Source organism: Pinus tabuliformis, chromosome 2_2, assembly GCF_031772625.1.
Source record: "Pinus tabuliformis cultivar Carrire ecotype Pingquan chromosome 2_2, CPIR1, whole genome shotgun sequence".
NCBI lineage: Eukaryota > Viridiplantae > Streptophyta > Pinopsida > Pinales > Pinaceae > Pinus > Pinus tabuliformis.
Window position 1 is genome coordinate 612542535 of NC_142300.1, and position 14886 is coordinate 612557420.

The 14886-nt window shown below is 39.2% G+C and overlaps 1 pseudogene; it reads left to right on the forward strand.

Moving 5' to 3' along the window:
* Positions 1-10295, forward strand: part of LOC149194149 (hypersensitive-induced response protein 4 pseudogene) — a 53516-nt pseudogene extending 43221 nt beyond the window's left edge.
* Positions 10296-14886: the final 4591 nt, after the last annotated feature.

The window sequence follows — 14886 nt, forward strand, 5'->3', positions numbered from 1 at the left end:
TAACTACACGTAGTGACTTCTTCTCAAAATTCATCTTGTGCTTCTTCAGATTAATCACCCCGTTCATGTCAGTGGCCTAATCAATTCCTAAGAGCACAAGGTAGGGATTGTTGTCATCAACAATCTCTATCACTTCAAAGTCTGCTAGCGCACTTGCTCCCTCAATATCCATGGTTATTCCTGCAATTTCCCCATGGCTATTATTTTCTATTGGTTCACCATTCACAACTAAATAGGAGACCACTACAGCGTAGGTCTCCCCATTTGCTCCCATGTCTGTTTCAGTAGAACATTCGCACTCGATCCTAAATCTAGAATTACTTAGTCCATTTCATATTCTCCAATCTGTGCGATTAGCCTCATTTCTCTTCCCGTGCTTGTCTTATGCTTTCCAATATTTTGGACTACGCATGGTTCTCCTGATGTGGTCCCAGCGTATCTGTTAATGAGTTCCTGTAATCCTTTTACAGCCTTACTATCACGTAGTAACTTCATACACATTTCCAGGAACATTGTGAGCATAGATGGGTCCTCTCTAGCTCCAGTCTATCTTTTCTTCCTAAAGTAGAGGCATCAATGAAGATCTTCTTAGCTTCCATGAAGGTTTCCCGAGTGCACTCCAAATCAAATTCCGCTTCTTTCACCAAAGTTTTGCGAACCCAAGTACTATCTTTTGTTTGTTTTCCTTTATCATCTCCCGTTGCAATGCCACTTTGGAGCACAATCTTCACATTCAGATCTTCCTCACGTGGCTCAGACCTCATCATCGATAGGTTCTGAGTCGGGGGAGGTGGTAGCGCTCCTTTGTCACGAATCCTAGCTATCAGCGTAGGACAATCATCTGTCTCATGGTCAAACAAGGTGAAATACAAGAATGACGGGCGTGTCGGATTCGTGTGATCGCGGGCATCATGTCTTGGCCCTTCGCAATTGTAGCATATCAACTGTATGTGACCTCTTCTAGGTCCTCCTCCACCTTGGCCTCGTTCGCGCCCCTGAAATCTTGTTCGTGCCACTCCTTCATTCTGGTCTAGGGGCCGCATTTCGGCCTGAACTCTGTACGCAGGATTTCTATCCATCATCAACTCATAGCTTCTACAAGTTCACTCATCGTATCCCACCGACCTACAAAAATTACACAACAACTGTTGCGAATTCTGTGTGTACTTCTGTAACAAATGGCAGTTGTCCGTGGCATGTTTTCCAGCTATTTGACAAATTGTGCACCACAAAGCAGGCACCGCGCTAGGTCCTGCTTCCGCTTACGACCTTAACGACATTGGTCCTCCTTGAACGAGATAATTTGTGAACACCGGGCAATGGTCCTTGTCCTGACCCTGTCCCTTGCAGTTTGCGCACCACACCTTTTCGCACACTTCTGGTTTAGCTATATTGTCCTATTTCAGACTCTGCATCTCAAGGCATAGGTTCTTCAACTGTGCATGGATCTGCTGAACTCCTAAGTTAGGATCCTGCATCAGGGTCTCGTGCAGTCTCATCGCGATCTCTAAAGCCTCTGCCTGATTCGTTAGCTTCTGCTGCGATAGCGCACTCCTTAAATGTGGCGTTAGTGACACTACAAACCATTCACGATGTTGTCCATCCGTCAGATTCATATTAGCTTCGTGAATTGTACATTTCAGCCTCTGATCTAGCTCCCAAGGAGTCTTGCCTAGTAGCATTGTGATCTCTTTGAATCCAATGATCGACTATGCTTTAGACTTCGGCCTGCTAAATTCCTTATTTAGTGCAATTTGGAAATCTGTGATTCACGCATTCGGATTATCATTAGAATGCTTAATATACCAGGTCAGGGCATGATCCTATAGAGTGTTAACCAGTGTCGCTTTCTTTATATTATCATCTGTAACTCCTTGTGCTTCCCATACGGCTCTTACCACAAACCAAAATTGATTCGGATCCTCATTTCCCAATCCCTTGAACACATGCAACTTCACTGTGCTTGCCATATTGAATCACGGTGGTGGTGGAGGTGGTACGGGTGAAGATGGAGGTGATGGCGGTGAAGCTGGTGGCGATGTGGGTGGGGGTGGTATGCGTGGAATTCTTTGCCTTATCAAATGGATCGCACTTCACGGAGAGACGTTCGCAAGCTCTTCCTCGTCCCCTCGTGGACGTGAAATCAAAGGGATATTTTTTGGTCCCTTATTTCCTTCGTTTCTGTAAGATTTTCCACTTCACGTAGCCCTGAACATCAATGCAACTGCATAATCCTCTTTTCGCACAATAAAATTTTAATCCAAGTATTTAAAGACTTTACGTACTTACCTCGCGGTCCTTTGAGAAAGCGTCGCTCTGCCTCGCTATAGCTAACTGAGGTGTCAACCACAAACTCGGTAATGAATCCTCCTATAATCCGATCGAGCCAATGATCAACGACGCGCACAATATTATCCTTTGACACTTCCAACCTGCGCACTAACTCTACGGTGCGCACAATATGACCGTTGAGTTTCCACATTCCTTGGCTATCTACTAGCTTCATGATCCACTCATACAACTCAGTAGGGAAGGACGCGAAGAAGATTTCGTGGATCTCTGTGTATAGGTAGCAGTCTAACCACTCTTCTTTTGACAATCGTGGATTCTTATTCTCCCACACTGCGAACTCATGAATTCTCCTGTTCAACCAGCCTTCAATTTCCTTCTTAGTTGGATTCTAATGATACGACATCAGACATCTCTATGCAGATTCCAGTCCCGGCAACTGATGAGCCTCATCATCAGGTAATTATATGGACCTTAATTCACCTCCTCGCTTAGTCAAACCAACTATTCTCACAACTTATTGCATACTTTTGATTATATTTTGTTTATGAGATTAGTTAGAGTTGGATATTTTGCTTTGTGGTTTAATGTGCATTTAATGCAGGATTAAAGGATAAAAGCAAGGAATTTTGGCAAAGACCTTGGTCAAAACTCAAATGGGACAAGGGAGAGAAATTATAGGAGGTAAATCCTCCTCATTGACTACCCCTCCATTCGAATATTCCTCCATTAGCTCGGAGTGCAAATAGCCAAATCATGAGGACTAGAAGGCAGCCGAGCAAGTGAAAATAAAAGCACCAGTTTATCTCGAGTTTAGTAGCCGAGCCTCCTTAATTTTAAGGAAGTCGTTGGAGACTTCAGACGCATAAGTAGAGAGGCCTAGAAACCCAGTAGGATTCAGAATTTTGATTGTAAAACTTTAATAGAGTGAGTGGAGCATCAATTGTGTAGTGGGACAATAGTTTAACTTACAGATTTGTTAGTTAACTGATCAATCAACCCAAAATAACTAATGCATGCAAGGAATTTGAATTGCTCAGCTGTGGTGGAGATCCCAAGGCAGTGAAACATTTATTGTATACTAGTTGAGTGTACAATTATGCATGCAAGCAGGAAATCAATTCCTTGCACAAGGAAATAGGGACTTCCCTATTATTTAGGAGCTCCAATTGACTCATATTTGTGCAAGGAAATATAAGGATAGTGAAGGCATAAAATTGCTAAGTATTGGCTAGAAGTTCCCTTCAAAGAGAAAGAAATTTTACCTTTATATTAATTCAATAGATTGGAAGATGTTTTTCCCACTTAAATTCGCTTAGAACCCAACTGGAAAAGTGGCTACCCGTTGTTCTCTCTTTCTCAATACTCGCAATTGAGAATTACCTATGTTATTCAACGACCTAAACTCTAGGAGAGTATATATAGAATGGAATTTGTTGATGGTAAGGTAAAGTAGGTGTATGATATACCATTTCTTGCTTTCCATAAATTATGTGAATGACGCGAAATAAATCTAAAATGATTGCAAGTTGTCATATCAGTGCTAGATATTTTATTAAATAATAATTATTAAAATGATTCTTCTTCCGAGTTATTAGGAAACTCGTTCCTTATCAAAATAATCAAACTTTACGGCCAGTTTTATCATGAGTATAACATTTATGATCCCATCTAATTTCATCTATGTGAGATTGAAGTTTCATATTCAAAATTCATAATGCGGAGTTTGAAATCAATTATTGAAATTTTAGTGAACATTGTTGCCTTAACTATATAATCAAATTTTACAATGAGTTTTATTATGAGTATAACATTTATATACCACTTAAGTTAATCTATGTGCGGTTGAAGTTTCAAATTCAAATTTGACAATGAAGAGTTTGAAAAAAAGAAAGAAGAAATAAAGAAATTATTTTAACGTCCACGAGGTTAAATATATGGGACATATTGCTTCTTCATCTGCTTGATGTATTCGGCCCTTTTTTTGTGAAGCTTCACAATAAATGCTCTGAGCTTCTTGATAAACCCCTCGCTAAGTAGATTATCCTAAGAGCTAGCTTCCAACATATCTGCATAACGTTCCCTGTTGTTTTTGAAGGCCTCACATTTTAAAATGAAATGTTTTTCTATTTCCACTTTTCCGGAAGAACAAAAAATGCATACTCTTTCCTCCCACACTTCTTTTGGCTTTTTTCAGCGTCCTATTTCACAATAGAGTTTATGAGAATTAGTCCTTAACTGAGCAATAAGAATTTTGGCTCTCCAAGAGATATTGGCCTCTATGTATGCTTTTGGTTGATGACTATGAGTGGGATCAAACACTTCAATACAATACTTTTTCTTTATTCCTAACTCCTTGTCCCAAGTACACTTGTGGAACTTATCCATAGCAAAAGATTTTATCTATTTTCTATTTATGGGACGCGTTCAAGCAAATACCCCATTTACTAAACCATTTGTTATTTTGCTACATCCATTTTTTTTTTTTGCACAATCTGTCATTAAAGACAACCTTAGGCCATCTACCCTCTTCAATTTGCTCAATTTTTTTTAAATACCTTATCACTCGCACCATAGCAATTGCTTCAATAGGAGCAGCCCCTGTTTCACTTAACAAGATAGCATAAGGAACTGCACTTTTAATCTTGAAATTGTTTGTAATCAAACGCTTCTGAATTTTCTCACTTTGTCTCCACTGCAAGTCAGATGTACTGGTGGCCCATAGTTCACAGCCATGGAGAATCACTAGAATCACTAGAAGCCCAAAAATAGTTTGAGTGGTTTTCTAGTCTCATAACTCTGCCTCTCTACACCTATTTTGAAGAGCATAAAATGCTTTCCAACCCCAAAAAGTTATTTTCTTCCAGAATGTTGTCTTCAAAGTATAACTTATGCTGGTTGTTATCACTCAGGTTGTTCCCAAAAGTTGCAAGAAAGGGAATATGGTCGAGGTAACCACAGACCAATATTTTAGACACAAATTCTAGCCAATCTGTATCCAGAAAGGGCTCTCTCTTTATGATTTAACTTTGTTTTGAAAGGTAATTGGCTAGTTATGAAGTTCAGGGGTTTTGTTTGATTTTGGATGGTGAGATTCAATAGAACAGAGGTGTAAATCTGAGAAGTTCAGTCCATTGGGCCAATGAATTAAATGAGGATGGCTTTCTGGATTTGGTTTCTTGACAGAGGATGGTTTCACAGAGCAAGGTAGTCAAACAGGGAGCAAACAAAGATTTGTATCAGATGGAATGGGCTTAAACTGGTTGAAGGGCAGTTAAGAATCCTTCAACATGTTTAACATAGGAAAATGGATGATTACTACTAAGGAGTAGTTAAGAATTCCCTACCAAATAATCAATATGATAGAATTAGGAAACAGGAGCAATTAAGAGTTACACTGTTTATTCTAATCCTGAAGAAAACACAGATAATGATAATGAATGAAACACAAAGTGCAGTCAAGCAAATTTTGAATTAATCTTTATCATTACCATTTAGATTGTGAAACATAGGTGATATAATGAAACTTAGAAAAAATTCAAAACAAAAGATAAGGGGACTTATTGATCCACTGATTGATTCAAGAATTTTGTAACAAGTCCTCTGCTTCGATTCCACATCCAGTCAGTCCCGCAACAATTAGTTCCAACCGCTTTTGTATTCAGAAATTTCAATATTACAATGCAATCTAAGAAATGCATCACCAACACCAAATACTTTGTTAAGGGGGGAATTTATACAAAATATCTCAAGGAGATAATATCTAGTGATGATTCATCATTTTTTACAAAATATAGAGACACGTAGTCTTGAAAATAGGGAAGAAATAAATGATGTTGTGATGGCCGCTCCGTTTGGTCAGATGTGCTGGCGGTAGGCTCTATGAGTCGGTCTACAGCTATTTTCCACTAATATTCTGTACTGGCTGCTCCGACTTTCTCGGCTGTCTTCAATTCTAATGTGATACGCTTTGACCCATACGACCCTCATTCATTCATGTTTACCACCTTATGGTAAATGGTGCTAAAATTTCATTTGCCAAAGATACCAAAGATACCCAAACAATTTTATAGAACAAAATACTTTGCCACCACTGCTCTTCTGGTAACTTATGTCTCTCAAGCTTTCTCAAAGTTTCATCAATCTCTGTGTACCTAAAGAAATTAGGTGGGATGGTGAACAGATGCTTCACCTCGTGTTCAATGTAAAATAAATTTTCCAAGCTGTCGTAGAGGCTTTGGCCAGATGGAAGTTCCTTCACTCCTGAAGTACTTGCTGATGCAGTAATTTGATCAGTAACATACTTATTCAATTTATGTGTATAGTCTATGTGTTTCATCAGGTAGTCATTACTTCCCAAGGGACTTGGTAAACCTTTTTTATGCAAAACTGTAAACTTTTCTGTGAAAGAATTAATTTCCACCTGCATGTCCTGGCATCTCCTTTCCAAGTTTTTCATTAGAGTTCCCTTGGTCAGAACTCTCTTGATCTCCACAATGGTGCCTGTTCTGTCCGTGATTTCCAGTGCTTCTAGTTCTTCAGTGGTCTTGGTGTTCAAAAAATGTATTAGCTTGTTAGCTTGTTCAAGCATCTGTCCCAATAAAGCTCTTGTCTTTTGAATCTCTACTTGGGCTGCTCTTATCAAGTCAATCAGCTCATAAATAACTTGGATAGATCTCCACACATTACTAAGGGACTAATTGATGTTGGCCCACAGAATTCCTTTGATTTCTGCCAGAGGTTTTTCCAGAGAGAGATCCTTTTCCAATGTTCTCACTTTATTTTCTAATGTTTTAACCTCCCTTATTTTCTCTGCCACACTTATCTTAGATTTATCATAACTTGTTTCTACTTTTGCCAATTGTTCCTTGACCTGTTTCAATTTTGATACTTGGAGTTTTAATTCCTCCATGGCTTTTATCAGTTGCTCTGTGGTCATACTGGTACGGCTGCCTGGTGCTACTGGTGTTGCTGTTGCTGGAACATTGGGAGGCAATGTTGTTTCAAATGTGGAGGGAGCAGTTGTAATTTTTGGGACTACTTCAGGTGGCTGGGAGGTTGACTCTCCTTGCTTTTATTTTAGAGATTTCTCCAATGCCTGCCCTGTCTCACTCAATCTCTCATTCAGTCTCATGAGCAGGTCCATCATGTCCTCCTCTGATTTCTGTTGTACAACTTTTGCGGTCTGTGGATGCATGGTAGGAGGCATTTTCAGCTGTTTTCTGAGGGCAGCAATGTCCTCTTCTTTCTTCTTCATTAGTGCCTTTATGCCTTTGGAATCTTTGGGATCATGTCCCAGTTCAATAATAATATCCTCCAAAGATTTTATCCTGTTGTCCTTGGCTGGAGAAGCGGCTTTCTCCAAATCTAGTTGAACAGAAGTGTTGTCCAAGGAGTTTTGCAATTTATGAGCCAACATAGCTTTATCTGCCAGTGTGGAATATACCATCTCACCAGTCTGTTTATGAAGCTCAATCTGGTCTATAGGATGAATGTCCTTGGCTAGGACCTCCAGATTTGTCCTGATGTAGTCAGCTGCTGACTGTGGCTGTTGCACTTTGGGCTTAAAGTACCTCATAACCATTTTGCCCTCTTTAATGTCAAAGGCTGACATTAACCTTTGCTAGTTTTTGGGGGCCATATTGAGGTATTGATTGTAAATTTGCAGCCTCAGTGGGTCATTTCTAGCCTTTATCTCCGTAAATGTTCTTATGATGTCGGAGGCCTGTTTGCTATGTGGCCTAGTAGATGAAACTTCCACACTATGCTACCTTTCTAGCTCCTGCCTGTGTGAGCTGGTTGACGTATCCACCATCGGAGATGTCTGCTGGCTGACTATCTTTTCCCCTCTTAGGCTGTCTATTGTTTCTTCAATGATTTCCCCTTCAGACAGAGGATTTAGTCTTTGCCTTTTTGCCCCGGGTTGCTCTGCCGGCCCACTGATAGGTGTGCCTTCTTCCCTATCCCTCTTCTTTCCTTTTTCCTCATTTAGAGGAGTCTGCAATGCAGGAATCTCTGTTGCTTTGGTTTGGACTGGAGGAATTTGTTCTTGCTAATCAGTCATTGTTGGCTGCTCTTTGTATGCCACCTCCTTGCCCTTGGAAGACCTTGTAACTGGTGTTCTGGTCTCTTGTACAGGCTGTTGAGAAGTTCCAGCAGAGGATGTACCAGCTTCTGTTTGTTGAGGCAGCTTGAAAGATACCTGTCCAAAAGAATCCAGGTCAAGGGTTTTTCAAGGTCTTTCATAGCTTTTTCCATTTTTTCTTGCTCAGTAATTTCTTCTACTAATGTATCCTCTACCCACTCATCTTGATTAGAAAACTGTTCAATTTCAGGGATGCTATGATGTGTATAAACCGACAGCCTGTTTCTTACTTTTTTGTCACTTATAAAACTATTTGGGTCATATGGTGCCTAGTAAAAACTTTGCTTCAACTTAAGGTGTTCCCCTAAAATCTTCTCAGCCTCTTCCCATGCTTCCCTCTTATGGATGATAAAGGGGCCTAACTAGTTTTTTATTCTCAGCTGAGCCTTTTTCTTTGCATTGCAAAAGTGGGTTAAATTTGCATTGATAAGCTGCCTGAAATATTCTAATGCAAATAACCTCATGGGTACATATTTGCGTAATTTGAAAAGACACAGTTCACATCCATAAAATCTGATTTCTGTGTGATTTTGGTAGAGGTACCAATCACCTATCCTGTACTGTCTGGAAAGCTGTAAAATCTTCTTTATATCACCAGAAATCCTAGGAAGAGGAGTCCCTGTCAATAGAGTGGTGGTTGGATGTATAAAAAATTCAATGAATTCACAGTAGGTATAAAGGGATTCACAGACATTGTGGAAGACTGAGGTCCAAAAGATCACAAACCTCCGCTCTCCTTTGGAATCCAATTTTCTGATGTGAAATGGAAAGCTGTCTGGATGATGATATAGCAGAAGGTGGTATATGAATGAGGTGTACTTGAATACTCCTTCTCTGTCCAGATTTATGAATTGTTCATTGATTTTGTTGGCAATGAAAGTGGCATAGTCATATTTGACAGCAGGGGGTTGTCCTAAAGTAAACATTGACAACAGAACTAAGGTGGTTTCATCAACAAATTCACTGGTTTTAAATCCCAAGATGTAGGATATCATATCAATAATGAGTCTTCCCGCTTCAGTGAACCAAACATGCAGATAGGGAGGTGGTCCTTGGGGCTGGCAATTTGGTCTCATAAACGTTTGAGCAATAAAGGTTATCGCGTAATTAGGCAATTTAGAGCCTTTCTCAAGCAAAAATCCCATGGAGAGGGGAGCAAGGGGCTGAGTGGGATGGAACTGTAACATCTCATTGATAGATTCAACAGTTATGTAAAAAAGGATAGTCTGAATGGGGTCATAACTGCTCTTTGGATAGGGTCATAGTTCGCACAGCATTGGTGAATAATATCTGGGAAAACATTGATTGAGGGAAGGTAATACATGGGAAGATTAGATTCCCATATTCCATAGATATCAGAGTTGCTCAGATAACTATTCCTAATTTGGAAAAATGCCTGGAGGTAGTTCATGTCACCAGATAACTCCTTTATTTGAAAATCTTTGTCAGCCAAGGGTAAATAGTCCTGGTCTTTATGAGGTGCATTGAGGGGAGCGATGTTTAGGGCTACAGGAGCTTCCATGTTTGGTTCTTGTGTTTCAAACTGGAGGTCGGGCTCCTATGGAATCAATGGACAAAACAGCAGTTCTGGGTGTATTTATACGAGAGTTACAGACTAAATTTAACTTGAATTCAGCTCATTGGGTGAAATTCGTAGAGGAAAGAATGAAATTACCGATTCGGGAAGAGAATTGGGGTAAATACCTGTCTTTAGAGGCAAATAGTGCAATTGCAGGTTGACCGACGAGCTGGAGAGCAGGACGCTGGAGTTTTGGCCGGGTGGCGAACTGGACGTGATTCGCAATCAACTGGATGTATTATGCATGAAAACAGTTCGCAGAGAAAGAATGGGCGAAAATGACGTTTTACCGAGGTTTTAACAAAATTTGGCTTTGGCGGGGGTTTTGGCATTAATTGCATGGGTGACGTCACAATGACGGGACGTTTTGTCATGACGCAGAAGGTGGTAAGCAGTTTCCCCCCGCACAACTTTTGGGGTCGAGCGGTTTCGAGCGGGGAGGCAGCGATCACAGGGGAGCGCGACGCGTGTCCAAGGTACAAGAGTAATACCGCCGGCTCCCTAAGACTTAACGTGCAGCGAATGGCGGGGTCGCGATATGATCGTGGACCGTTGGATGAGCGGGCCCAGATCTGACGGTTAGCGCTTGGCGGAGATGGCGGAGGTTTAAATGCGTGGGCCCGATATATTAAAATGTGTTTTTCAATGGTATCGGATAGATTTGATTGGCTTGCGGGGTGATTAAGTTAGGTTATTAATTAACTAGATGTTAATTAATCTCTAGGTTTTGCACGCGGAGGTTTTTAATAAATTCCAGATGAACTATTAAACCCTCATTTATACAGTGCTATGGTTATAGTTTAACCAGGGGCAAGATATTAATATTTGAGGATTATATTATATGTTTACATTAATGCGGGGAAGGGTATATTTGCACAGGAATTATAGAATAAAAGTTAATTGTTAATATGGAAAAACACTGGAAGTGCCAAGTTTAATGTTAGGAAACTTAGGCTTAAAAGGGGAAAAGAGGGGTTTATGTGATATTTGTGCATTTCTCCTAAGTAAAATGGGAATTTACCTTAGGCAAATGTTTATGAAATGAAATGAGATGGATGGAAGGAGTTGTTTGGTGATATTAAGCAGAGTCTTAATATCTTTGGGGGGAGATTAGTAAGTTATTGGGGAGAAGTGTGAAGGGGAGTTAGTCATAAAATCTGCCTCGCCTGAGCTACATCAAATTAACTGCTTTGCACTTGTGATGGGACTGGAAGTTAACATATTCACACAATACATCACAGGTCACATTCTTTAACATCATTCTGCCTACCCAGCCTACTTTGCCTAACATTTTTTCTTCTTTTCTTTGGGTGCACTTAGATTGGCAAACCCTCATAAATTTTCTTTTCTTTGCATGATAAGCCTATCTAAGCCTGCACTTATCTCTTCCAAGGGCTCAGGTTTACCTGTTGAGCTCCTTTGCTTCTCTACCTATCTATTTATCTGCCAAGATTGAACAGTTTGGATAGATTTTATTCTCTATCTCCAAAACCAGTAAATTGAAACATGAACTAGCCAAGATTAAGTTGTTTGGCCATTCATCAATGGTGGCATGAATCAGCAAGCTGCACACCATTAGATTATTGCAAAAATGGGATAGTAGTGGCATTTTAAACTTGCCCACTTTCCTGGTCTATCTGATTTGGGGTTCATTTCTTTCATTTTTTGACCATTTCATTCTTTTTTCCCTTTGATTTTTCTTTTAGGGCATACCCTCTTTACATTTTTTAAATTTTCTGATTTTGTGACAATATGGAAAACCTTTGCAACCATAAAAAGGTGTGAACATATTAGAGAACTCATCAATGCCAATCATGAAATATGACACCTATTGGTATAGGAGCATAACAGTGGCTCCACTTGGGGATGGCTTTCCTTGATGGAAAGTCAAGAACAACAGGTCAGCTAGCCTTCTCCATAACTTTTGACTGTGCTCTAAAACCTCTTTTTGTTGTTTTCTTTATTATATTGATGATAGTTGTACCTTGTGAAGCTTAGGGCCTTCTCTTCAGGCTTTAACCTCAGCAAGTTACTTTCAATCCAAGCGGATACATTACCAAATATAAAGTATGTACAGGTTAAGACAAAAATACATCAGACAGTCGGATCAAAGTAGTGCTTGAGCATCCGACCATTGACTGGCCCTTCCTCTATCTCTGTGCCATCCAAGTTCTTCAAAAAGTAAGTATTATTCCCTTGCAATGCCTGAATAATATAAGGTCCCTTCCATAGGAAGTCAAACTTCCCATGTTTTCCTTTGTCTTCTCTCCTGGAATCCCACTTTAAAACTTTATCTCCAATATAGAAATCTTCTGCCTTGGTCCTCTTATCAAATATCTTCTTGAGTTTTTCTTGTAGCACTTGAGATTTTTGATATATTTCCTGCCTAGTCTGCTGTAAATGGATGGTCTGATTTATTCTTTTCTGAATGTCATTGGGTTCCACCTGAACTTCTTGCAGCAACTTCATTACAGGGACTCCTAAAGATGAAGGAAACACAACCTCCATGCCATAAACCAACTCATAGGGGCTTGTTCCAATGGATCTCTTTGTAGTTAATCTATCTACCCATAGTGCATTTGTAAGCTTTTTGTTCTAGTTTTTCTTTTTTTATTCTAGGAATTTCTTAATAATATTGATAAGACTTTTATTGGAAGACTCGGCTAGACCATTACCTTGAGGGTAATAGGTTGTGGAATAACCTAGAGTGATATGGTATTTATGACAGAAACTTATCATTTTCCTGGATTTAAAAATAGCAGCATTGTCAGTTATGATCTTTTCAGGATAGCCAAATCGGGAGAGTATGTTGGTTTCCAAGAATCCTATAATAACTATATCATTGGCTTGTCTGGTAGGAATGGATTCTATCCACTTGGTGAAATAATCTGTGGCAGTGAGGATCCACTTATGCTGGCCAGAAGAGGGAGGATGGATTTCTCCAATGAAATCCAAACCCCATTGTTGGAAGGGCTTTTCTGTGGAAATTGGTTTAAGGGGTAGAGGTAAAAGCTTCCTCTTGCCTTCAAAAATTTGACATTTATGGCAAGAAGTAACAAATTTCTTTGCATTTGTGAACAAGGTGGGCCAGTAAAATCCAGCCCTTAGGATTTTATCTGCTGTTGATTTCCAGTAAAGATGTCCACCACAATCCCCTGCATGAAATTCTTGGAGCACTTTGTCAGCTTCATCTTTTATTAAACAAGTCAGTAGAATACCTTCATGATTTTTCCAAAATAAAGCATTATCTAAACTACAGAATTTTGAAGCTTTCATTTTCAGAAATCTTTTCTTTGTTCTAGATAACCCTGGAGGAGCTTGCAGGTTTAATAATACATGAATTATATCAGCATACCAAGGTGATTCTAAGAAGGCCTGGTTGATCTGTGGAGTCGCCATCTCCTGTTCATTATCCAGTTCATTGATATCAAGGGCTTGAAAATTGGTTTTAGTCATGAGTTTAGCTAATCCCTGGCCTTTTATAAGCTTTGTTGGTTTTATTTCAATATCGTACTCCAAAATATTAGCTATCCATTTCCCACTTTTGCCTTCAATTCCCTCCTGAGTTAGGATGTCCTTGACGACAGCATTTGGTACATAAGCTATTACATGGGAGTATAGTATATAAACTCTAAAGTCTTTAATAGCTTTCACAAGTGCATAAGCCTGTTTTTTCATGATTTGGTATTTTAACGGTGCATCTCTAAGTGCTTTACTGAAAAATGTTATAGGTTTTTCACATCCTTGATCATCTTTTTGTAGTAAAACAGCAGCAATGGTGTGTTCTAATGTAGATGAGAATATTATGAAATCTCTATCAAACTTTGGACTTGTAAGGACCGGTATTTTAGTCAAAGCCATTTTGATTTCTTCAAATGCTTGTTTTTCTTCTACTGTCCATTTAACTTTGGAATTCTTTTTTAACATGTTGTTTAACAATCTGATTAATTTAGCCAAATTGGGTATGAATCTTCTTAGAAAGTTGATCTTCCCTAGGAAAGCTTGAAGTTCTTTGACATTTCTGGGGTGAGGTACTTGTAGAATGGCTTGTATTCTATCAGGATCAATTCTGATGCCATCTTTGGAGATGATGTGGCCTAACAATTTGCCTTCTTCTAGACCAAACAACGATTTCTTAGGGTTTAGTGAAATACCATACTGCATTTTAAAAATACTTGTCTCAAATGATCTAGATGTTGCTAATCTGATTTAGAAAATGCAGTAAGGTCATCCATATATATGACTAGAAAATCGTGAATTTCCTTTGCAAAATCTATATCCATTGCTCGTTGAAAGGTTGCCCCTGCATTCTTAAGTCCGAATGGAATTTTAACATATTTGAAAGTTCCCCATGGTGTTGTAAAGGCAGTTTTTTCCTGGTCATCAGGGTGGACCAGAATCTGATTAAAACCTGAGAATCCATCTAAAAGTGAAATCCTAGAGGCACCTAATACTCTTTGTAAAATGTGGTCCATCTTGGGCAAGGAGTAATTGTCTTTTAAAGAAACCTTATTCACATTCCTTAAATCAACACACAGTCTAATTTCTCCAGTTTTCTTCCTAGTGGGTACTAAATTAGACACCCACTCTAAAAACCTAATGGGAGAAATTATCCCTGCTTTGTACATTCGTTTGATTTCTTTTTCAATTAAGGGAAGTAGTACAGGGTTAATTCTTCTGAGTTTTTGTTTGAAAGGTTTCTGATTTTCTTTGAGGGGTATTGTATGTTGGATTACAGAGGTGTCATAAGATTTGAGATCCTCATAACCCCAAGCAAAAACATCCTAGAATTCTTTGAACAGTTCAATATATTTAAGCTTTTGATCAGGGGACAAAGTTTTGGATAATTTTATCATTTTTGGATTTTCTTCAG